Source organism: Lepeophtheirus salmonis, chromosome Z (assembly GCF_016086655.4).
Source record: "Lepeophtheirus salmonis chromosome Z, UVic_Lsal_1.4, whole genome shotgun sequence".
NCBI lineage: Eukaryota > Metazoa > Arthropoda > Copepoda > Siphonostomatoida > Caligidae > Lepeophtheirus > Lepeophtheirus salmonis.
In genome coordinates, this window is record NC_092584.1 from 2,869,439 (window position 1) to 2,894,174 (window position 24,736).

At 33.8% G+C, this 24,736-nt stretch overlaps 1 protein-coding gene across 8 annotated transcripts in view; it reads left to right on the forward strand.

Moving 5' to 3' along the window:
- The window catches only part of LOC121130150 (uncharacterized), a 268,188-nt gene that overhangs the window by 159,846 nt on the left and 83,606 nt on the right, over positions 1-24,736 (forward strand). For 3 of the 8 annotated variants that reach the window (XM_040725882.2, XM_071893665.1, XM_071893666.1), the window contains exon 1: positions 24,223-24,564. The exons of the other annotated variants lie outside the window; for them this stretch is intronic. The gene's annotated coding sequence lies outside the window, so the exon portion shown is untranslated. Of the gene's footprint in view, positions 1-24,222; positions 24,565-24,736 lie in introns of those variants that run through there. 8 annotated transcript variants of the gene reach the window in all.

Sequence of the window (24,736 nt, forward strand, 5' to 3'; positions counted from 1 at the left end):
TGAGGGCAATTCGGATGGGTTTTGTTCTCTAGACTGTTCCAAAGGCTAAATTAGATCGGTTTAAAAACACTTATAACAGTAATTGCAACACTAATACTTATGTATATATATATATGGATATTTTGCAAGCCATGAGACCCATTTCAATGGGGCCAAAATTACTGTTCTCTTTTATTATTAGTTGCTTTGTCATTGCATTGCAATTAAATGTTTTCATGCTTCAAAATTTAGTTTATGTTTGCATTTTATGACAAAAATGAATCGCTTCCTAGTTAAATATGTCATAAAACGTATTTGGTTATAGTTTTTTAAGTTATTGAAGAATACGCTTTGCATCTGAAGAATATTAAACACTCAAAATCAATTATTATATTGTATTTTTTGTTTGCCTCTTGATCTCTCTTCTCGTGCCTTCTATTAATCTTTTTAAGCTTGACGTTGTTATATCCCAATCATTAGGTAAGGAATTGTTCAATAGCTCGGAAGAATGACATAATTAATTTCCGACAAACTCTTAAATAAACATCATCAAATGGTTTTAAAAATAACATATAAACTTAATACCTGTATTAAATTCTACCTGATATCAATGATATATGAATTGAATCAAAGTAAATCAGCTCAAAATCATATGAAATGATTACATTTGTTCAATTAATTTTATTTTGGATCGATTAAGAATTAGGAAAGTATCATAATTAGCAATAATAATATTTAAAATATCTTGTTACAATATAAAAACATAAGATTACATAAGGAATAGTTATGTTTAGAGTTGGGCTTCGGTCTGGAAATCCTAGACCGATCTGAGACCGTTATATTTTTTTGGACCGAACTAATTTGGTCAAACAAAGAACTTTGATTTGGACCGATCTCATAGAAAAACTCGGTCTAAATCGGTTCAAAGGAAAAATTCGGTCTTGACCACTCGAAAAGAAAAGTTCGGTCTAGACCTGTCCAAAGGAAAAATTCGGTCTGTACCTATTTTATAGATAATTTTTTTATAACAAATGTATTTTCAACTATAATGACGTCATACGAAGTTTAAACAGAGATAGCTCGGATGAATTTTAATCCCGTCGTCTCTCGTGGAATATGGAATTCTGAATTCGAGCATCTCTTGAGATGGATGATCAAGTTGAAAGTATCTTCCTTCGATTCCCTCTAACATAGACGTCTACTTAATTATGCAATAATTTTCATAAATACAGCTACTTTTCAAGGCTGTGCCCGGTCAAGGTTCAGCGTTTATATCGATTTCGGGTCTTTAATTGGAATGGTTTTGGTCTCAGTATCAGTTCTGGTCTTTGGTATCGGTTCTTTTTGATACAGGCTCAGTTTCGTAACAGGCACTTAAAACAAGGGGTGTCGCTAGAAAATTCGATCCCATAAAATTATATTAGATACAAACAGAGCTGCAGGTACGATATATGATGAGTGCATAGTGCCTCAAAAGTTCCAGCTAGGCCGGAAAACTAAGGTTGCTTAAGGCAATGGTTTTCCATGGGCCGTGAGGGCAGAAAGATGGATAAATGAGGCTTATTTTCAGTCTACACATAAATAGTAAACATGTTTTATACAAAGAGGGCCTCAGCTAAAAATGTATTAGGGTTGTGAGGGGGGCTTGTCATAGTAAAGTTTGGGAAACCCTGGCTTAAAAAATATTGTAGTCATCATATTATAGGGACCGAAACCTTATTATTAAGCATCTTTTCTTTCTTTTATTTACATCTTTTGGTGCCTAAAACTACTTTTCCAGGCCCATAACAAGGCTTTAGCCATTTGGAACTTAGATACAACTGTATTACCCTGGCGAAGTAAAAAAAAATCATTGGAAAAGGTTGCATTTGCACACACAAAAAAAAACTCAGAAAATTGAATTATTCATTGAAGCTAATTTATAATATATATTATATTTTCTATATAATATTCTACATAGGAACAAAAGCACCAGAACCGAGACGGATTAGCAATATATTGCAGTTTCGGTTCCGGTCTTGGTTCTAATTTGGCAGTTCCGGTTCTAGTGGTTCAAGGACCGGATCCGCTTGAACAGCAAGATCGATAAGGGTACAAATTTGCTATGTACTTTGTTATTTCTTAGAATAGTTATATATTTAAGATATACATCAGGGAACACTCCATACAGTGCACTATATATATATATATTTCTGCTCGATGCTACATATTGAACGACTGCGAGATCTAGATATAGTGACTACCTTTTTATGGATTAGATCAAAAAGTGGCTTCATTTAGTTCAAAGATTTATACATACACTACTTTTTTTTACTCGCTAGATGACTCTTAAGTTGAATCAATGTCAAATTTTAAAGAATATTTAACGACAATTAGAAAGATTTTTTGCCGAAAAACTGTGGTTTCACTCAAATTGCAGCAACTCACTGAATATTCAAATGGTATCTCATTGTAACATAATGCAAAGCTTAATTCGCTGATTGGAACATACTTTAAATTGAAGGATGTTAATATATATATATATATAAATTTAACCATAAGTGAAACTTGTAATATTGACAATTTTGTTGCAGTTATAAGCATTTGGCTCTCAAGCCTTGATATACACAATTCCCTAGTTACATATATTACGTTTGTTTGTGGAGACTTTTTATCTATCTAAAATAATTATAGGTTCTCTTATCTGATATGTACATATATATTGTTTTTCTACAAATAAACATTAGAACATTGTCTCCTTCTTTATCCCCTTTAAGTTGAGGAGCAAATGTGACTTATTTTAGTACATGAGCAAGATTTATTTATTTATTATACATATATATATAGTACATATCTGATGGACCGTTATAAGTTGTCCGTCGTGGGTGGTAGTGTTAGTGGTGATGGGAGAGAGTAAGAATGATGTTGATGAAGATTCGAAGTAAATGAGTGAGTGAAAGTTTTGTGAGGAAGACAATGAATATTTTTTGATGAAACATAAAAGGGCTTATGTTAAATGTATTGCAGGTATATGCAATGTTAAATGTACATCCTACCTAGGACCATTTCCTCACTAAAAAAAGGTACATAAATGGTGTATTTAAGGTCATGATGAATTGAGCCACGATAGTAGCTCCAAATTATTGTTGTTACATTCAAGATCGGTCTTGATCTGAATGGCCATTTTTCTGGTCTTGTCTCAGTCTCCACCCCTCAAAGTGTATTAGTAAAAGAGTATTTAAACTGTGTACGGATGATTATACAGGCTCTTTCGTCTAAAGTGCAACACTTTTTGAGAATTACAAAAATGGCTTTATTTAAAAATAATGCCATCAAATTTGGGAAACTGAATCCATGAATAATACAATCAAGGGACACTTCATTTACATTTTCTATAAACCAAGTTGACTGTTCCTTAATTATCAGTTCCAGCCTAGTGCAAAACTTTGCACAGCAGTTACTTACAAAGTTCAGCTCTAGGTGTGCTCAAGAAGTTCAGCTCTAGGTGTGCTCAAGAAGTCTTCGTTGTGTATAGGAGTCCTGAAACTTGTCTTTGGATGTGAGGGGTAAGTAAGGGAGAGTTAAACGAGATCAAGAGTTTTTAAATTAATTGACTCTCCATAAACCAGCTGTAGCAAAAGCAACCGCTTTTTTCTTCTTTTAAACCCCCCTCCCTCCCAATCCTGAGTTATTACCCCTCACAAACGTTGTAAAGCCAAACATATGATTTCACTTTTAACTGTTACAATTTCCATATATATTTTTTTTGTTTACAATTAATAAATATATATTAATGTCAAAATGTATACATTACCAGAATGTATATTTTGCTGTATGAAGCATCTTTATGAAACATACAAAATGCCACCAATTGGAGCTACTGGATACCTCTTTAATGGCCTCTTACTTTGACCATATATCATCTACCACCAAGATGGATTAAAATTGATATGTTTCTTTAGTCGTAATCCTGGTCAACTTTGTCAACATATTATCCCAGGCATGGTAAAACAAGCTATGAATAAAAAAACCGTATTTTGTTGCATACAACAATGAATCATCATTTTTCATAGTTTTAAAACTCTCAGGGGAAAAATTCTATGAAATGGACAGATGAGCTACTTTACTGATGAATATAAAAAAAAAATATTTAGACACGAGGGGTCATGTTTTTGCTTTTGTGTGAATATCTTTTTACTTGGAATTCAAGGGTTAATTTAAAGGGGAAAAAATCAAAAGATTAATCGATATTTTATCTCCCAAATAATAATTATTAGCTTGTATATATTCCCATTAATATATATATATTTATGTACTAAAGTTGTGGTCGAGACGAACTCATACCATGGCATTGAAAGATCTAAGAAAAAAGGAACTATCACAGAAACTATACCTTCCAAAGTTAGTCTGAGAACAAGACGATCTCATAAAACCACATCACTGGACTAGATACAGTGGATCCGGGGACATAAGGGCCATTGGCCTACCACTTTTGCAGAATAGTAATTGTTATAAAAAATGTAGATTTTTTTAACAATTCGTCTTTATAAAAAATAAAAAAAAAGCTATTTATTCAAAAGTTACAACTCTAAATTAAAAAAAAAAAAAAAATTCGTGTCTTCTAAAAATCGTAATATTTCTCAAATTCGGTATTTATAAAAAGAACAAAACCATGCTGTCAAGAAGTCCCCTCTCTAATCTTGAGAACATCCCTGATGACGTCACTATTATATCATTTGACCCTCCCCCCTTGAAAATATTCCGGCGCCGGTGACTAGAGACGTGAATTTCAATTACTTCTCTGACATTATATCTTATGAATATGTGAAATTTATTTTATTGTCAGCTGTCGAACTTTCTGCATCTCTCCTTTAATTCGTGTTCTAAACATTGAGTTCCAATATTGCTTGTTGTGAATGTGCTGTTTGAACCATTCCCAACAATAATTATTTATAATTACTATATAATTTCGGAAGAAAATCCGTTGATCTTAAGCTTTTTCACCCTCTTTCTTTTTGAAGGAAAGGTTGCGAGATAAAATAAAGGAAATTTTTCTTGCATAGGCTCATAATCCAATGTACTATCGTATATTGGTATTATTTCTTCTAAATATGTTTATGTTGAACATATTTACTTCCTTGAATAAGCTGATCCCTTCTTATCATCCGAATTATCTAAGTTCTCAAAATGTTTTTCCTCCTGATTCCTAGAGGAGGTTCCCCCATCATGATTTATTATTGGTTACATGTATTGTGTGTATTTGTAAAATACATTGCTCAAAAGCTATTATGTAGCTTTATACGTTGATACGTGTACTGGGTGAAAACTATAAATTTACACCCTACTGTATTTATTTGAATAATAGGTTTAGTAAAAATATATCTTTTCCCAATTGATGTCTTTAGTAATGTGTATCTCCCCTTGTATAAGTACGATCGGTCTTTACAAGATTGTGTTAAAAAGATAAGATTTCTTTTTAAAAAAAATGGTTGGACAGCTTTGTGATTGTTTGAGGGTGCGCCAAATATGGACCCCATCAATGAAAAAATACCACAAGTCTGACAGTTTTTCTTGGAACAAGGTGACAACGCAAGGTAGGTGACTGAAAAAGGGAATAATGTTGATGGTTCTGATACTGGAATACCCAATCACGCGGAATTTTTGTTTGATGGCTTCAATTTTGTTAATTTTCATGCCAAATATGCATCAGGCTCTGGAAGAGCAATTGTCAAAAATGTGGATACAATATTGGAAACTGTTGAGTTCGCCCTCATTTCTGCACTATTTTGATTGCCGATTGCCAATAAGGTTAAACATTTATGGAAAAATCGGATTTCTATTCACTGAACCTATTATATCAGATGTTAAAATTGTATTGAAATATATAAGTTGAAAAAGTTTCAAAAACTAAAGTTTTTGCTCTTCTATATAATTTAGTCAAATGAACATTTTTGTAAAAAATAAATGCTTAAAAAAATATTTTTTTACCCCTAACGAAAAAAAATTCTAGTGTAAATAAAAAAGTCCTTGATTAGTGGGGAAGGCTTCAGCACTTCCAGGCCCCCCCCCCATCCTTGTGGATCTCTCTGAGGTATTCTATTCATGGGGCTATTTCTAAGGGCTTTCTTTATAAGCTTCTTGGGATTATTTTTCTAAATTTTTATTAGCAGGGGTCATTTTTGTTTTAGTCTGTTTAGCCTCTATGACTAGATATTATGTTACAAAAATATTATTTTGCGCAAAGCAACATCTAATATTGTCAGCTGCTTCTCATATGAGTTGTGTCACCATCGGATGTTACCATGCCAATAATTTCCTTGCAAAAAGACTTAAACAGAACTTACAGTCCGGATTCATTTCAATCTTACCCTGGTCAAGAGCTGCATTCATTTGCTCCACACTTGTACAACGTTCTCAACATATGGACAGGGGGAATAGTCAAAAGATGATTAGCATCTAGGATAAAGGGTGGACCCTTTGACTTCTCTCAATAAATGATATTTTTAGGTTAGAGTGATGGGTTGATTTGGACCGTTTGCGCAGAAGCTCTATCCTGCCGGAAGATTATATTGCAAATTGTTTTTCATCATAAAAAGTATTCCTGCCAACTCCAATTAGCTTTGAAATATCCATTTGAGTGTGACCTGTACAAATTATAATCTTTGGTCTTGTATCCCAGTCTGATGTTTATTAGCTCAACAATCATTAATTAATATTTGCTTCCAGATGATATTTCATATAGTCTACATATGTAGCTCTCAAATGTTTTACATCAGTCTATGACAAACTCCAAATTTTTATATTGTCTGAGAAGCGCTGTAAATTTTAAGCTTTTTATAATTTGCTATTTTGATGTTGATGGCAACTAGAAGAGTGTTTTTTTTTTTGTGTTGCTGTTTTTCTAAAGCTCTTATCATTATTCTAAGTTATTTAGAAGATAACATGTAGGTGACATTAGGGTGCTCATGAATGAGAGTGGATTTAGTTGGTGAGTTAGAGGCATTGAAGCAAATACGTAGTATTTTGGTCATGTTAAAAAAGAAGAAACCGAAAATTAACATGATAATTTGAACGATTTTTTGAAGGAGAGTAGTTGAGCTCTCATGACGTTTCATTTGATCCAAGCAGCTGTGACGAAGGAGGAGAAGGAAATACACGTGTACATGGGCAAGGATTACTTTGATGTCGATCCTCAATTCTACTCTGAGTCCAACAAAAACGGATATGAATAATGTTTGGAAGGAGCAGTTTAGCTATCATGACCTTTCACGAAATTAGCTGCGAGCTGCTACGAGACAAAGGAAATAAACAGATACTCCATTCTACTCTGAGTCCAAAAAGGACTTAAATTATAATTCTTTAACAAGAACAAGGATTACTTTCTGTATTTTATGGGCACACCAAAATGTTAAATATGCTTTTGAATATATCAATGATAGCTTGTATGGCGTAGAAAAAGAAGATAACTTCTGAAAGCTGCTTAGAAAAGTAACATCACTCTTCAGTTATAAAATGCAAAACTCGCTGTGGATGTAGTTTTTTTTACTGGTATCAAAAGTGGCCTCTCCACCCTCACAAGACATTTTCCATCCCCTTTTTATATAGCTCTCTTGTCAATTTGATTTGAAACCCCTAGATCTCTTGCAAGGTCCATTATGGACTTGAAGGGATTGGCCTGGGCTGTTGCCTTTAACTCTTCCTGGCTCAGTTTGGCCTTTTTGACTGATCCATCTTCCTCTCCAACGTTTCGATCTTGATTACGGCGCAGATGGTGGCCCTGGGGACGCCCAACTGCTTAGAGTGCGCGAAGGGAAATTCGTCGATCACGTTCAAGTGTCCTTTTCTCTACTTGTACGTAAGCCAGAGTGCTCAAATTTGTTTTGTTTTATAACTGATTGTTTATGCTTTAATATATCGAAATACGAAGTAATTTCAATCACTCAACCTTCTTCAATTATTAAATTAGTAATTGCTCAGATTTCAATGAACCCCCGGATACATATTGTCAGGCTAATCACGTCATTTTTTGACTTTTTTATAAACAGCAAATGTTACAATTTACATTTTTTAGTTTCCATCCATTACATGCCATTATGTTTTTCTATAAAGCATGTGTATAAGTAAGTAATTCAAAGTTCAAAACGTCATTTTCTTTCCATTTCAATTCATTTTCGCATTGTTTTTGTAACGATCATCATAATTCATCGTTGATTCTTCCCATTCTTTGTTTGACAGTTATACAACATATATGTACCTATACAAATATGAAAAATGCATTAAAACAAAGAGATTTAATAATAAATTTATAAGTGCTTATATGCATATAAAAGTCATAAGGATCAAGTTTTCTTATGCATACAGGGTGCAACCTCTATTTAAAAACCGACAAGATTTTTTTCTAAATCTCTGATTTTAATAAAAAAAACGATTCTAGGAAAATTTGCATCAAACACGTTCACCTTGTACTCTTTTGCCTCGAGCACACTTTCCTTCAAGCTTCTTTGCCGTCATACATGCTGGCCTCCAACATGTTTGCCGTACTAAATACTTGCCGCCCAGCTCTTTCGCCGTCAAAAGTTGTCAAATATATCTGGTATAGTAAATATTGGGACGTTATTGTTATTCTTTAGAGAGAAATAAATACTTCTTAGTTCTAATTAATTGAAGTCAGGGCTTAGATATGAAGTAACAAAATCACTTCAATAATCCAAAACACGAAGAGTATCGCTACTTCCATTATCCTGTAATAAAAAGCTATCGCAATTTTCCAAAATTGAGTATTTATAAGGAATTTTATATCCACATTGGTTAGTTGGTATAGGAGGCACAACATTTCGTTGGGATCGTCATTTCATTATGTTACTTGAGATGTTATTTATGTTTGGACGATAGTGATCATGTACTATCCTCCAAGCCAGACGTTGTATCTGCTATTATTGAAAGAGAAAACCATTGTCAAACGAAAGCTGAATATAAAAAAAATATATTATTATTATTGAATAATCAGCTTTGGCGTCAATAACGACCGCGACTTGCCTATGGAAATGGTAGCAAATCTAGAAGTCCATCTCTTTTGGGAGATTCCAGAATTCTTCCCGGATCCTGAGCATATTGCTGAAGGATCTGTTGGTTTGTTGCTCAACTGCATCTAATACAACGAAATTTTTAGGTTAGAGAACCACTGAGCTTGGAGCCCAAGTACTGAGCCCAATATAGTCAAAAAAATTACTAAAAACCAGTTTAACGTTTTCATGGGAGTTTGGCATGGAACAAAGTCTCGTTGCCAGAGGTATGGTCTCCCAGCTTCAACTTCCTTACTCCTAGACTTGATATGATCTTCCAGGAACTCGAATTACTTATTGCCATTGACCGTCAGGCCACCGGAGGTAAAATATGCATGCATCACGTGACCTTATGGTAGTCTGACCTCTTCTTGTGATCAATACGCTTATGCTGTTGGCATAATAACCTTCAATCTCCTACAATTACTTCCTGACTCTCAAATTAAATTACCTGTTCAGGTTTCGAATTGTACAATCTGAACATTGTCTTGTGCGACGCAGATGCAACAAGGATACTTTGCCTTTCCAAAATTATTGAATATATTCTTTGTTGATCGATGTCATTTTTTTTAACTGACGCCAAAGACTTCTGGCCAGCAGCCAAAACCATAAACAACGTTCCACCTGCGCATGCACTCAAAGTTCGCTGTTAAACAACAACCGTACGCTATATGTCGTAAAGGTCATGATAGCTCTTTTTATAGCTGTGTATTAGGGTGTTTCATTTTTGGAATAATATTTTTTTGCTGGTGACCCTAGAAACCTAACTTGGTCAAACTTCGAGGTTTTTAATGCCATTTTTGACGTACTATAGGGATAACGGGGTTATTGGTCGCAATTGATCCTTTTAAAGGTAAATTGTCGTAACTTAAATATTTCCTATACAGAATTTAGCTTAGAAACCCCATTTTTTCATAATAAATAATGTTGTTTGCCAAATTTTTTAGGATAAAGCAGATCTGAAGTATTCATTTAAACAGTCTGAATTTCTGTATTTTGAAATAGAGTCAATTTCGGGAAAAGGAAACTGCTATTTTTCAGATACAAAGTTGAAATTATACGGATTTTTCTTATATGCAAAGTAGAGTTAGATTCGGTCTAGGCTTGAGTCCGAAGACCGCCGTGCGAACATTACTTTTTCAAGCCTGTGGCCCAACCTTCCAGCCCCACATTTATTAACACATCAATGATGTAATCCTCGATTTGACACATAATTATAAATATGCTGACGATGACGTTATTGATTATTTGTAAGCCTTAAAAATATATGTGGTACACATATTCCCTGCCCACTCTAATAAAAAATGTAGTAAAAAAAGTTTATTTTTTGCTTTCATGGGCGGATTTTTGTAATTACACCCCATAACTAAATCAATGTTGAAATATCTAAATCATCTTGAACGTCACTTGCAAAAAAAAAAAAAAAAATAGTTTAAAAAAAAATATCTCCGTAGATATTTAATGTTTAAACTATAGGGGATCTGGCTAGAAAATATAGCGCTTTGGGCTACGAAGTGTTGGGTTTCGGCAAAGATTACGGGATTTCGTATCAAAATATGATAACCTATACTGTAAAATTATTCCAATATATTCTCATGAGAGCTAAATGTTTGTATTTAAAACCTTGGAATGTAATCACCAATTGATTAAGTCAAATATCACAAAAGAGTGGGGTCTGCGGGATTAAATATTTTTTTTTTTGGGGTTTGGGGAGGCAAAATATTCTTGTACAAAGTAATAAATTTCATCATTTGGGGGTTAACAAGTTGAAAAGGAAGTCATCGATTAGTGAGAGGGAGTTATTTTATATTATTAATAAATTGTCAGACTGGAAGGTACGGGCCATCGGGTTTTCGTGCTTGACTAAATAAAGTTTGAACAGAGGGCTTTCGGAAACGGTTCTAGATCCGAATCCACCTTTAGTTTAAAGTAGTTTGAATACAAAGGTGTGTAAATGGTGCTAGGTAATTTTTTCCTTCACTATTTTGCCTGAAGATATTTTGCTTAAACCATTTGGCCATAAAACCATTTTACCTCAAGGATATTTCGCCCTAAAAAATAAGGGAATGAGGTTAATACGTCGTTATTGTTATTTTTGTTTGAAATTGATGATCCTCTTGAATTTTTGTATTGAAATATGTAATCTGTAATACTATAAACTCATTAAATGGTTGTTTTCTGTTGGACTAATGATGAAATTTTGCTCTTTCCTCGTAGTAAACTTGTTTGTCAATCCCCAAGTCTTTTCTAAAATGAATAATCCATAGGGAAATATCGATAGTATATACGTAATGATAGTTTGAGCATAATTATATTATCATTTTTTTATATACTTTAAGGTGAAATATCCTTCAGCAAAATGCCCTAAGGCGAAATGGTTTAAGGCAAAAGTGCATCATAATGTTTACCCCCTATCCACAGGCTAGAGTGGCAGTTGGGCGCCTCTTGTAAGCATGTACAACAAAATACAAGTAGGCAAAGTGAGTATCATCTGTTGCAAAATTTGTTTTCATTCTGTACCTCACATATCTGTTTAAGTAATTGTCCATGAAAATGAATTTATTGTAATGTAAGAAAAGAACTAGGTTAAATTAAGCTCAGGTGTATTGTGTCAGCTATCCAGTTGATTATATATGGTACATTATTAGTTTGTTCTCCAATACATATGATGTCTATACAAAGGAATGACACAAAATATTCACGCGCGTGGACTTTTTTTTTTAAAGACAAAGGATTGACTCTTGACCTTTTCCCCTCTGTTTGAGATAGTATGTATGATACTAATTTATAATCCTAACACATTTTCTGTAGGTGGTGTAAAGTCAATAATTTATGAGTTTCAAGTTAGTCTTTCAAACACTCAAATCAATAATGACAAATCTCAAACCAATTCACAATTGTGTAACTATATTCGATACTTCAAGTCCAAGTCGAGTCTCAAGTCGGTTCTCACAAGCACAAATCCTTAATAGTTGTATCCAGTCCATTTTGAGTCCTTAAAATGTATTCCGAGCTCATTTAAAGCCCAGAATTATAATTTAGGAGCCATTGTGTTGTTTTAGTCCTTTGGAGTTCACTCTTGGTCCGGTCAATTTCATGAGCCCCATATCAGTCCTAAAATTAAAATTGAGTAAGTATGCCTCTGCCCAAGGACCTTTTCATTTCTACCTCGTAATCCGGGCCAAAGATGGCTATTTGAACAAAAGTTTTGTTTATAAATTAATTTTATCATTTTCACAAAAGTGTATGCTAATTAAATAATTTCAATACTAAGACATATTTCTTCACGGAATTATTTTTGCCTTCTACAGAATTCCCTCTGGCCAATTGCCCTTCAATCTCAGCAAGGTAGCCCATCTTAAGATCGTTATAAGTGGCCTCAACATAAACTTTTTCCTTCCACTTGAATAAATATAGATCCATATTCCTGTCATAAGACGCTACGACCCTAAAACATATGACTGGACAGCTGGATGCTTTGTTCTGATGGCCTTCTTAATCTCTTCATATAATCTTTGCAATCTATTTATTACTTATGCGGTTTAGAACATGATCCACAGTGAAGATCTTCTTGCCCGAGAAAATTTAAGCGTTCACAAGATCAGATATTCATTATTTTTTTGCTTGTTGTGTACTTATTCAAAAAATATATAAATAGAAGTGAAATGTCTAGCTAGCTTGGTCTTTCATGCCCCCCCCCACACCCCCCACCCCTCCCCTTCAGATAATCAAATAAAACTGAGATGTCTAAGAGAGATAGAAAAAAACCCAGAGTGTTGACCCTCCGTTCCTCTTAGTTTTCAAACGTCTCAAGAATCTGGGCCAGCCTAACTCAGACATTGAAGAATTGGGATTAAAATCTGTCTTAAGGAATCTGTTCACCAACTCCAAAGAAAAATTGTTGAGATATCGGCTTACAACCTCAACAGTATTCACAAACAAATCCAAAGAATTTGCTGCTGATAAAGGCTGTTCCTTCTTTAAGAATAATGTTGAATTCTCCTACTATTTATTCTACAAATTGAGTAAAATTGATCCTATAAGGAAATTTGTGGATACAAAATTAGGAGAGGAATATGGAATAGAAATTAAGAAAGAAGATTGGCTATGCAAATATGTAAAGTATATTTGAACCGATCGACAAGGAAAGTCTTAAGAACGTCTGGCCTGGATGATTTCATTAATAGAGAATTTGAAATGTTACGTACGTTTTGAGCTCTGTATTTGTTTTTGACTATTTTTGAGCAAGGGGCTTAAGAAGCTGGGTTTTTTTTACTTATTAATTATTTACTACTAGTTTTTACCATTCTCTTTGATTATTACCGAGTACTTTAAGGGGAACGGAGAGAATTAAGGATGTTATTTGATAGCTAACCACTCTTCAGACATGTTCAACCGTAATTTATACAAAAAAACATGTCATTTTATTAAAAGTATATATATTGTCTAATAATTGATTATTGATACGAGTAAATAAAATGAAAAAAAACTCTTGGATACTTAAAAAACAAATAAACTCCGACGAAAAATTAGCTTCCGCACTCTGTACATAATTTCCAAATATAATAAGACGTATTATTATTGACGTTGGAGTATTATTAGAGTGATGATGACTCAGGAAGGGGAACGCCTTGGGAGTTATCACATTCAAATGTGAATAGATTATTTTCTTTGGTTCTACGATTTCTCTTTATATACACATTATACTATTCCAATTTTGTAATAATACACAAAGTTAGTTGCTTCTTGTAATGATTTAATTAATGTATAATTATTATCTGGTTTCCCTTCCTTCGTATCAAATTATGACACTTATCTCTATGAACATATTTATGTACATAGTAGGTATAATACACATTTTAAAAAACGTGACTTGTATCATGTTGAAGAGTTCATCTTTCCTTGCCAATGTTCATGTTATAATTAATCCACTGTGGGTTTCAAAACATATTCAATGCAAGGATACTCTACTCTCTTTGGCATTGAAGGCATTGAGGTAAACGAATTTAATCCGTTTATGATGATATGAAATGTTTGAAGAGGTGGGGACCTGAACTGAAGGCTTGGGAATCAAACTATCAAAGATTTTGAGACTTTTCATGTACTTGTCGAAAGCTATTTCAGAATTAACTCAAGAGAATCCTCAGTGAAGTGATTTTGATTTGTGATATATTTTAATACTCTATTTAACACTACTTTTTATTCAATATGTCCTCGTTCGCGAGCAATAACAGCCACGAACCGCTGGTGAACAGAGAAGCAGTTTTTTCAGTGAAGGGCATGTCCATGGCGTACAACGCTGTCATTATTCCAGCTCGGAGCACTTACAAATTTGGATAAGAGGTGCGGAAAACTTTTTTCTCCAAGATGTCCAAAACTACAAAGTCCAGGGGGGTCGAACTTCACGCTGGAGGGAGCCACGTGGTGGTGGATAAGAAGTCAGCCATATTGTTGCTGCATAAGTTATGGTTTTTCTTGGCTTCAAGGGGCTGATATGGACTTCTTAATTTTGTAAGCGATTTGGATGGAGATGCCAACGCTCCCTGTAGGCTTCATCACACTGACGAAGGCAAAAAGATCGTACAGGGGTTATCTTTTTGTTGTTGCTCCGAGTTTCTTAGAGTTAGAGATGGTGAACAAAAACAAAACTAGTTTATTTTTTTGTTTTGTCTCTCGTTTAGTTACGTATTGAAACTTCATTGTTAAAAATAAAGTGGATAAAATCGTCATTAGATGATACTGCAAGTTTTGGTTTCCACTTATTATCATTGGCCCTACTATATAATTATGGGCTAAATAAATTTGAGGATTCAAACTGAACTTGATACAAATATGGCCGCACTTATAAGCAGTACGATTATTACGACTTTTTTCCTCGTGCGAACAATTATGAGGTAGCTCTTCCGATCAAACTCGATTTTGTTTTTTGTCTCAAATGAGGTGGTCAATGGGTCCCTTGCAATTTGAAAAGAAAAAGGTGTTTTCAAGGAGAGTAGCGTAGCTCTCATGACATTTCATTAGATCAGCTACAATCAGCAGTGACTAGAGAGGAAGAAGAGAAGGAAATAAGCAAGGTCATTGGCAAGAATTATTCGGATCTCGATCCTCAATTTTATTTTGGTTCCAACCTGGACTTAAGATTATAACTCTGCAGCAAGACCTTAATGTTACTCTCTGTCTTTGATAAGCTCAGATGAATATTTAATCAGGTATTGAATATAATATAAAAGCAAGTTCACTACTCAGGAGCTAAATAATTACAACAACAGCTAAGGAAAAGAATATTCCTTCATCAGATTAAGGATCCAAAAAAACAAACAACGGAGACCTAAAAAATGAACACGATTTACATCACTACTCATGCCCCATGGTGACCTGATAAAGTTATTAGAATCTGCGATATATATCAGAATGATGAAAAGATACTACTATGTTGTATAAGTTGGAGAAACTCTCTCCCATAAATAAAGATGAACTGTAAAAAAAACCTACAATTTCTTTTTTACTTAAAAAAGGCGCGAATTATTGTACATTAAACTTGTTCATTTTTAAACCAGTATTTTTTCTCTTTATAGAAATTATATTCCTGGTCCAATTCATTATAAATTAATTATTAATCAATATACTTATTTTTATACGACTATGAAGTTTCACCGGTTTTTGAAGGACACTCTATGTATTTTATTTATAGTATGAAATAAGCATCACGTGTCTAGTAGTATGTATGAGTCATCACTTCCCTAACAAGAGGTACTTGCTTGCTTCTTTCCATGCATTATCTTTTCATTCAACGGTTATTTATAATATATATGTACATTGTACACCTCAGTACATAGTGTAAGAGGTAAAATCGTGGACATTTTGATAACGTACAAAGAGGAAAACTTGCAAGAATGTAAAGGAGTAAAATTTATTCATTTCTATTTTTGAAAAGGATTTCTTTTTGTCCGCAGATTGAGGGGGCTGCAGGGGATGTTAATGGAAAACATATAGAATATAATCATGCGGACGCCCCTAACTATGGCCTCCAACCTGGCCCCAAGGCGTCGCAGTACTTCTCGATGAATGCCTCAGTTATGACCACCCAATTTTACTGTAAGAAGATATAGTTCAGAGCTACAGTTCGGCGAGAAGAGGGGCTAAACCCACTCATTATGTATTAACCAAGTCAACCATTTCTGGCCGTCTTAACCCGGTTGGCCTTGGTTCCCGTTGAAAGGAATTACTGAATTCAAAGTAAATAAGAAACATTCCCCAAATCCACAACAAACCTCCTCACAGTAAAATCACTGACATGAAAAACCATGGCCATAATGCCTAGCACTGCTGCTCAATAGAGGCATAGTAAAGAGAGCACAGCCGAGGGAGGAGGGTGGCCAAACTGACTTATTATGATTTAAACAATTTATGGTCTCTCTTGACCAATTTTAGCTTGGTTACTATTGAAAGCAATGCTGATGTATACGTACATCATCCCAGTCCAATCACTGACATTTTGAGCCTTGGTAAGCTGCCTCTTCGATATGGCCATACATTTGGTGGCCACGTCCTCAATGATCCCTATTTGCTGCACTTACCTCTGCCAGGGGACTTCCCAAGGCTCTCACGTGGAGTCACCATGTGTTTAATCTTATAAACAAGACCCTGGGAGCACTCTACGACCTTCGTGATCTCTTTGATGCTCCCTTGGGTGTGGAGCAAATATGACACCCTTCCTTTTTTACCTCCATGCTGACAAATATTGATATTGAAAGTTGTTGTTATTATGTTTATTAACCAAAATAGTCCCTACTTTTAATGACGCAACCTAGTATTTCAAAATATTCACCCTAAAGTAATCCAGATTGACTTATAGTGAAGTCCACAATTATACCTTCCATACTGTAGTATACACGTAACTGATAAATGATAATCCGTTTGAAATAAAAACAAATGAAGAGGGAAAAAAACTAATTTTCCTGTTTTTTGTACAAATAAAAGACTATTTTTACTTTATAACAAGGAAAACGATGATTATTATTTTATTTTATGGCTAGCTGCACTTAATTTAATAGTTTTTCCTTCAGTCACTTACTTTGATTGTGTCAAATAACCTTTTTTCTAAAAAGAAACAGGGGTACAAAGGGCCCAAATCAGTTGTTACATTTTTGTAGCATAATCGTACTTAGAATGTTTCGACGTACGACCATTATTTGTGTGGTTTACAGTGACTTGAAAAAATTAATTTGGCAAAAAAAAAAATGGAATTAAGTCGTGAATATTTTCGTTCCATCATTTTTCACAACTTTCGACTTGAATTATCAAGACAAGAATGCATTGATGAACTTAAAGCTTCGTGTGGCGATGAAGCACCATCCCATGTTACTGTGAAAAACTGGTTTAATAAATTCAGTCGTGACCGACGCTCGCTCAGAGACGAATTCCGTGAAGGTCGTCCAAAAACGGCATGGTGCCAAAGAATATTGATACCATGCGTGAAGTGATTGCGCAAGATCGTCATGTGATATACCGTGAGATACAGGCATCCATGGGCATTTCTCCCACCAGGATACATTCGATATTGCATGCACACCTGGCTGTAAAAAAGTGTTGTTCTCATTGGATCCTGCACAATTTGACAACCACGCAAAAGAAGGCTCGTGTCGATTGATGTAAAGAAATAATGAAAAAATATGATCGCGGTGCTTCAAAAGACGTATACAAGATTGTGACCGCGTGGGTCTTCGAAAACGAGTCAAATCCAACGAAAGAAGTACTTCTAAGCAAATAGTCGCACATTTCTTCGGCAAAACTGGTCATGCGGCGAGTGTTCCCCTTGAAGATCGTAGGACGGTCAACACTGAGTGGTACATTACAATTTGTTTGCTTGAAGTATTCGGAGAAATTCGAAAAAAGACGAATCATTGTTCAACATAACAATACGAGTTCTTACACATCCGCTCAAACCAGTGCCTTTTTGACCGACCAAATCGTCGAATTGATGGGTCATCCCCTGTACAACCCTGACTTGGGACATAATGACTTCTTTTATTCCCACACATCAAGAAAAAAATGCATGGTCATCGATTTTTGTCGCCAAAAGATCTTTTGAAGCGTTTAAAAACCATGTTTTGGAGGTGTCTCAATCGGAGTGGAAAAAGAGCTTCGACAATTGGTTTGAGCGCATGCAAAAGTGTATAAATCATGCTGGAGAATACTTTGAGAAAACAATTATTCCATTTTTGATGATAAAGACTATAATTTTCATTAATAGGCCAGAAATATATTTAGCAGCCTACGTATAAGAGTCAATTATTGGCTTTGTATTAAAAAAATTTGGGATACCTTAAGATACCTAATCATTAAAGCTAAGGTTTAAAACCTATATTTCATTTAAGATACGGATATTGACAGCTACATGACTTCTCAGATAAAATCCATCTATTTCTCATTCTGTTATTGGGACGATCAATTTAAGCTAATTTAAGTGGAATTATAAACACATCACTAAGTGCAATTTCAGAATAATTTCTTGATAGAAATTCTCTGTAATTTGTTAAAGAATATAAATCTAGCTTGCTTTTTTGTTGACGTGCTATAAATGAAATTTCAGATCTTCATTCAATTTACCATCCTTTCTAAATATTTTCCTTTTTTCAAAATTTGATAATTTATTTTTGAGAAAGTGAAAGGCCTTTTTGGACCCTTTTTTTAAGACAGTCTTGTTTAATAGATGTTTTTTTTTTGAAAATAATATTTCTTTACTTTTTTGAAATGACCTTGCTAAAAAATTGTTACTTTTTTATACATACTTGAGGAAAAAAGGTGCATTTAAAAATTTGTTGATTTTCTCTCGAATTTGGCGCTTCTTTCGACTTTGGTCGTCTTATAAGATACTCTTTATTGGCCATGGATTTTATGGCCCTTCTGCCAATATACCAATTTTTGATCTTTTCCATATACTTATCTAATGTCGTTTCTCATTTTTCAGACGACATATTCGTTGTCCTTTTAAGTGATACTACAATTTGAATTTGACGAATCATTACTCAAATGTACGGAGTTTGAATTACTTAACATAAAATAAGGTCAAATTTAGAATCTTACATTTACTCTAAACCTTTTTTTTTTTTACTTTTTTATTTAATTTAACATAATTACTCATTCAAAACAACCGTTGTTGTATCCACTCAAAGATGACATGAACTTATTCTACGTAGTACATATTTAGCGGTACATTGTCAAGATAACAATTAAACCTAATTAACATAATATGCAAGGAGGGCTTCAAATCATTTAAATATTAATTATATTTCAAAAATGTAGAACTACATAAGTGGCCGGTCCACACAAAATCAACTTGGTATCATTTTTCTCAAAATTATATTCTTTGACGAATTATCGTCAAAGTTTATTAAGAAATTATTTTTATAAAACACTTTGCGTGTGTGACAATTTGTATTTAAAGTAGCCAAAATTCATCTTTACCATTAAAAAATGAGAAATTGATAGATGTTAGGTATTTGAAATGGGCGATATCGGGGCCAATTTAAGTCTCTTAAATAAAAAAAATGTCCCAAACTATATCTAATTCTTTGATATGTTAACTCATCCCACAAATTTCAAGTTAAGGCCTATAAGTGACACAAACATGTTTATGAAATATTATGCTGTTTGTATACAGTGTAGGGTAGTAAAATGTGGGATCAGGAGTTGGATTTGGAAACACATAAATAATTTTATATTTTCACTAGTAAGCAAAAAAATAATGTTAAAAAAAACATGTAGACAAGGTTTTTGCAAAACTTTTTTCACTCAATATGAGCACCTTCATTATCCATCACACCCTTTACGTGTCACCTGAAGGCTATGCAGGAGTTGATGACAAACTCCTCTGACAAGTTGTCCCATGCAGCCACTATGGAGGCCTTCCGTGAGTCTGCATTTGTCTGTGAGGTCATGTTGGGTTCCCTCTCCAAAGTGCCCTATATAGAAAGGTCAATTGGGTTCAAATCTGGCGAGGAAGGGCCCCAAACTTTTTTTAATCAGAATGGAGCCATGTTATCTGCGCAAAACTTTTGGCACTTGGTGGAATTGTGAGAAGGTGTGCCGTGCTGAGTCCAAACTTAGTTACCCTCCCTCCGGGGTGGTCTTCAGCTATTGCAAGATGGTGTACCTAATCACTTTATATTTGGCCTACTTACCGATTTTCTGTTCAGCTTGGAGAAAGAAGGGAGGCATTATCTTTCTATCAGAAGCCCCGACGCCTTTTAGGCCGGATATTTGGTCTAATAAGCCCCATGTATCGTTTCTTTTGCTTCTGTAAACAGGAGTCGGTCAGACAGTTCTGGAATTGATCAACTGAGAACATCTCCTTGTCCGAGAAAATATTCACAATTGACGCGTTTGTCTTAATCCTTCATGGGGTTCGTGCCCCCCTGTGAGAAGGTGGAGTATAGTCCTTGTGAAAGAAACTAACCCCAAACTGTGCTTTATAGATCTACTGATGTTCCTCGGAGCTACAAAAAAGTAAGTCTTTGGCGAGATGATTCATGGTCTTCCTTCACATTATTTTCCAAACTTAACATGAACTTCGTATCCTCCTTTACCCTGCACTCCTGACATCCTGGAGAGGTTTTCTCTATATATTTTTTTTTTTTCCATCTTGATCAACTTAAAAGCCAGGCTCCTAGAACACTTAACAATGTCCGTAATCTGCATAACATCAACTCCAGTTTCTTGAAGATTTGAGATGCGCTGCGTTTTTGCTTGTTGCTCGCTCATGATGATGAAATGACTAATTGACCATTATAGTTTTTTTATGTAAAAAGGACGGTGAAAACTTAATATCAAAAAATAATCGCTAAATCTTTCATAGTAATGAGTAAATAACCATTAATTAACAGTCCATATTTTGCTACCCTACACTGTATATTACGTAAAAAATATAATGGGTATTCTCCCCTTACTTGATTTTTGTTAAAGATATTTATTATGTTGAGGCACCATATATAAGCAAAGAATATTTATCCCACTATCCAGAAAATCTCACTGCATTATGGGTTACATGAACACAATATATGTAAGTTCTAACTTGTGTAAGAAAATTGTAAAAGTTGCGTCCTAAAAATGAAATGAATCATTTTCAATGTTATAAGGATTTTGCTCTAGTGGAATGTTCCAATGCAATTTTTGTCTTCATATATATAATTTGTTAATCTCTTATGGATAATCATCATGTGGTCACATATTAAAGTTCAAATACCCATGGTTATATTACACGTTCATAAATAATAAATGCGTCATTTAATGGATCAAAATGATATGATAGCATCAATTAAAAGTTTTTAATGATTAAAATGTCTGATGATGTAATAAAATAATGCGTAATGGAATGTTGAATTTGTAAGTTACACAATGCGTTTATATAAGTTGCAAATTCAACATAACATATATTTTAGCGTTGAAACTTGGTCCAGTGCCAAATTTATTTTTATTTGGATCGGTCTGAAGGGATTTTTTCTAGACACATTTTTGGTGCAGGCCGCGGTTTAAGAACGTTTTCTTTTTTTTTTCTAAATCAAACGTCATGGATTTTTTTCAAAAAATCTCAAAAGGTAACGATATGTTCTAGAACAAATACTGTATACATATAAGAGACGGCGGGATTAAAAAACCTCCGAACTATCTGATATTTAAACGTTGTATGACGTCATAGTACTTGAAAATACAAACGATGTTATGTTATAAACAATCTATATGTAAAATCCGTCTAGACCGATATTTTTAGGAACGAACTAGACCTAATTTGTCTATGAGACCGGTCCATACCGAGCTTTTTTCCTGGACCGAACTAATTTGGTCCAATAAAAAATATAACTGTCTCAGAACGGTCAAGTATCTCCAGACCGAAACACAACACTAATATATATTATGTTATTTATGGTTATTTTCTCAAATTTTCTTCTAAAAAAAAAAAAAAGCACATAAAAATCCTAAAAGTAGCTAGTTGCAGCTAGCTATTTTTTTTTTTTTTTTGTCAACTGTTGAATTATTCTTCGAAAATTAATAGAAGGTAATTGTTCAGAGCTTAACTAAATATAATTTGGGTGCTACAAGTCAGTTTTTAGCACACTTTTAAGTACTTTTGATGTAGTTTTTGTGGCCATTTTCGAAGATGTTATTGAATCGACAGTGAGTGGGTACGTTTTGAACGCTGCAATCAGCCTTAAACGCCTTTTAATCCTAGTGTGGAGCTAATCCAGCTCTCCAAGATTAATAGAAATACAAGGTAAACCATAACGCGTGTACGACTGATGTTTGACTTCCATCACGCTATTTAATATTGACGTCATAGTGTATTAGAGGTTGCGTGTATTATCAAAATCTGTTGTTCTTGCCCAGTAGTTGGTACAATTCATTAAATTGAAAATTCGAGCAATTTTGACGTCATAGACTACAATTGATTGCTTGTTTTGTCAAATCCGCCTATCTTGCCCAGCTGTCGGTAGGATTCAGCTAGTCCGATTACATGATGATCTAGCCTTGTATTTCTATTAACCTTGTAGGACTCTACATTTCTTCCACGACATCCCGAAACTGACATTGTTTACATAAAATTGTATGATGTAAAAAGAAATGTCTCAAGACCCTTCTTTCAAACAAAGTATGTTTCACTGCCCTAAGTTAATTTGTTTGGAATTTATTTTAAGTTTTAATGCATGTTGCATTTTTAGTTAAGCACACTATGTATATACAAGTTTGGTCTGAAAAGTTTACGACCACACAAAAATACAAAATATTTTTAAGAATTTTTATTTCTTCGTATATTTTCCAGTGATGCTTACTTTTGCGTAACCCGCCCAAATAGTAGTCGGCGTTTTATTCTTTCAAAATAATTGTTCGGAAGAAACTTTTCGTTTTTGGCTAAATTACTCCGGGTGGGATCTACTTGGGCTGAATCAAATTTTGACACAACAAACCCTTATATGTTTGCTATTGCTTGAATTTATTTCAAGGTATCACTTTCAAAATCAAATATTGAATCACAGCTGAAACTTCGATTTTGACAATTTTCGCAAAAGCACACAAACGACTGTTACACAACAACTGGTCTTCCAAAATGGCTGAAACATTGGTGAGTAACTGTGAAGAGATGCTATATAGATCTGACTAGTCAGGGACGTCTGCAGGGTGTTGGTTAAAGGGGCCGTTGCTCTTTAAAATTTTCTCGAAAAATGTTTTATTTAATTTCCTGTGAATAACTATGAATTTTTGAAATTTTTCTCGAAAAATTTAATATTTGAAATTGCTTTCTAAAAATATATTGTAATTTTTGTGAATAACTATGGATTTTTGTAATTTTTTTCATAAATGTTTAATGATAAAAATTTTTTGGCAGAAAATTAGTTTTTTGTGAACAAATGTCGATGTTTGATTTTTTTTTTTCCAAAAATTTTTAATATTCGACACTCAATTTTTGATTTTTTTTACCAAATAATTTTCCTTTTTTGGTCATCAGCTGTAGATTTTTGTTTCATGATAATTAATTTTTTTTGAGAATACTTATGATTTTTTGAAATTTTTTTTCAAAAAATTTTATATTTTCAAGATAAAATAGGATTGGATTGTTGAACTTTTTTTGAAAAATTCAAATTTAATTTTGGAATAATTTCTAAACAATTAAAAAAAATTTGCCTCCCCCCACCCAAAATAAATAAATATGTATATACATATATATAATCTTGAGGACGCCCTGCTAGTTTTAATTTACGAGTGCTGCCCTCTTCCCATTGAGGTCGCAAACTTTTCAAACCCCCCTCGTATGTTCTTTTTCCATGAATAAAAAGTAATTAAAACAGCTTTGAAGAATAAAAAAACACTACTTTAGGTTCCAACTTCCAAAAGTCGTTTACTCTACCATGACCCTATCTTTTGCACGAATGACAATTAGGTTACATTGGACCTAAGTATAGCAACACCTAGATAGAAGTATCTACGTAGAGATGATAGTAGACTTGTCTATGCATATTATAAATAAAAGCAAGCTGTACAAAGTTGTAGTGTGTGTGAAGGACCCTCTGTTTCCCTCCCTCCACAAAGCAGCAAGTAAGTTTTCACCTTTTTTTTATGATATTATTTAACTATGTATACATGAGGCAAGGTAGACATAATGCTATGAAGGAAGTTGCGCGCTCCGGCCGGGTACTTTTTTTAATTTTTTAACCTAATGATTCTCCTAACCAGAGACGGAAAGAAAAAAAAATTGTATTATGAATTTCAGTTATTGTTTATAGGCAGTGGAGTGTGGGGCGCTGACCTTTTTCATCATTCTATATACCTATATATCCCTCTTGTGTGTCACAAGAATTCAGAAGAAGAAAAATTACATAGAAAAGAAGAGATTTGTACAAATATGTGAAAAAATAATTAGATAAATAAGATAAGAAGTTGTTGTGTTGTTTAGTTTGTTAAGAGGAATCGCTGTGCGATATACAGCTTAAATATACAATACTCACTCATCCTCTCTCGTCAAAAAATAATAAATGATACAGTTTTCATTACGGTAGGATCCAAATGTGTATATTATTTACGTTTTCACGGGGCGTCAACAGGGGTAGCCCTCTCCAATTATGGAATTTTTGCAATTTTTGATAATTTGCCATTTCTGTGTCAAATTTTTTTATAAAAAATTTAATTTTTCAATTTTTTTTTCCCCAAAAAAACTTAATTTTCTG